Raw genomic sequence first — 2,331 nt, 5'->3', positions numbered from 1 at the left:
CATGGCCCCCCATTTTTCCAATTTTTCCTTGTGGCCCCTGAAAAATTCTCATGGCCCCCAAGGGGGCCATATGGCCCACGTTGAGAAACACTGAGCTAGACTACTCCCGGTCCCCTCGCCCACTTGGCATGATCCAATCAACATGTATTAAATGAGTGAGGTTGTGGAGACTAAGAGTGAAGATCCCATTTGGCATCACAGAAAACGAAGTGTGGAGTTTGGAGAAGGAGGCAGACTCTTGATATGCTACAATATCTTCTATTTCTTCTTCTTCTTCTTCTTCTTCTTCTTCTTCTTCTTCTTCTTCTTCTTCTTCTTCTTCTTCTTGATTTCACTAAACAATACCCCAAGGAAAGTTCTTGATAACTATAAAAACTTGATTGCATAGCAACTCTTATACAAGTAGATGAACATACGTTTATATATACATGTATTCTATCATATATGTGGAGCAGTGTACACAGACAGAAACACACACACACACACACACACACACACACATATATATATATATATATATATATATATTGTAATAATTTGCTTAATTTTATTCGTGGCTTGTAAAGTAAATTTCATTAAGTTGCTCTCATTATATTTCTGTTTTGCCACAAAAGTGAAAATAAGAAAAGACTGGTTTAGGGTTTTCTCGCTCCCACCGAAGGTTGTTATTATATAAGTGGTACCTCGCCTATGAGTTGCTTTTTTTTTTCCATGTAATTATTCACCGGCTTGGTTGTTTGGTGATTTGATGTTCGTTGCCCGACTTTTGGTGGGGACCTTTGACTGAGGATGAAGGGAGTATGGATTCGGCTCCTTAACGTGGAGGTTCTCTGACCATATTCCTGAACGACATGGAGATATATATTTCCTGAAGGCCTTGCTGTATTGAAGGGCCCCTTTTCTACTGTATTGCGGAGGACAGTGGTGGGTTTTCTTCCGGTGTTGTGACAGTGTGATATACGCTACCGTTTTTCGTCTCTACCCCTCGAGACATTCCTGCTGCCTTTGGGAGGGCATCCTGGTCCTGCCTTCGTCTTGGAACCTCCGGAGTCGTGAAAATGCTTGATTCTGTTTCGATAGCCGGTAAGGATATAAACTGAGTATTTTGCTATTGACGTTACTGACGCAGGTCAGTGTATCCTCCGGTTACAGACCTCCTCGTGATTCCAGAACAGTGGATCGACGGCAGGTTGTGTTAAATGGTGGAGCTATCTTCCGTAGAGTTTATTTAGTGAAATTACCTCTGATGCTGGGTCAATATCTATCGGTGATGACTAATTTAAGGATTTATGTATGTGAACATTTTTTTTTTCTTTGAATTGTATAATCTAGGATTAAGGTCATTTCCCCCTTTTATTTTCTTCCTCTTGAAAACTTTCTGGGCTTTCTAGAGATAGGTTGTTTTCCTTCCTCCTCCTAATTACTGTCTCTTGTTCTATCGTATGAATGAGGATTATTTTTAGGGGAATTATTTTTGTAAACCCAAATCAGTTTTTTTTTATATACAATTTTGCGGGTTTAGAGTAATATTTCTTTGTGTATAATAAATGTTCAAGTTTTTATATGAGTAATTATTGTTATCCTATTTGAGTGTTTTTCTATGTGGTTTTCACTGTTTGGAGATCTTGCCCCTTGGCTTTAAATTCTGACTTTTGTGGCACTGATCATTAAAAGGAAAAGAGCCTGTTTTTTTTTGCCACAATTAGTGATTTAAAGTTCATAACAATATATATATATATATATATATATATATATATATATATATATATATAAATATCTCTAACATTAAAAACTAGTCTTGAATAAACCACAATAATATACCACAACATATATAAACTAACATCGTGGAGGATTTCTTAGAATTCTGAGATAAACTCTATTTGTTGAACCATTAAACTAAACTTTCCAAACTGAACCCTCTTAGCTGACCGCTGTTTGCTATACGGTTTCCCTGTTACAAACAACACTTTCACTAAAATAACTCAAACATTAGGAACTAGCCCAGCTAAATAGATGTGCACAAAGAATTCAGAGATATATGTATCAATAGTTGTGGAATGGCAGTTTTGAACTAATTATAAGAAAAATTGTTTTTAGATAAACTAAAAGGGAGAGTTAGAATATTTATTATATTGTGCAAATCGGAAGCCATAAAGCTCCATACATTTTTTTAAAATCTATAAATCGATGTTTCGGTTATGAAATGCATTATATTTCCTTTAAAGTTTGGGAAATTTTTCTAATTGAAACCTAAATTGAATATAATGATTGCACTGTTTTTATTCCGATATAACATAGCATGATGATTGACATTTATAAAAAATGTCTATC

The sequence above is a fragment of the Palaemon carinicauda genome, chromosome 14 (genome assembly GCF_036898095.1).
Source record: "Palaemon carinicauda isolate YSFRI2023 chromosome 14, ASM3689809v2, whole genome shotgun sequence".
Taxonomy (NCBI): domain Eukaryota; kingdom Metazoa; phylum Arthropoda; class Malacostraca; order Decapoda; family Palaemonidae; genus Palaemon; species Palaemon carinicauda.
This window is presented reverse-complemented; position numbering follows the sequence as displayed.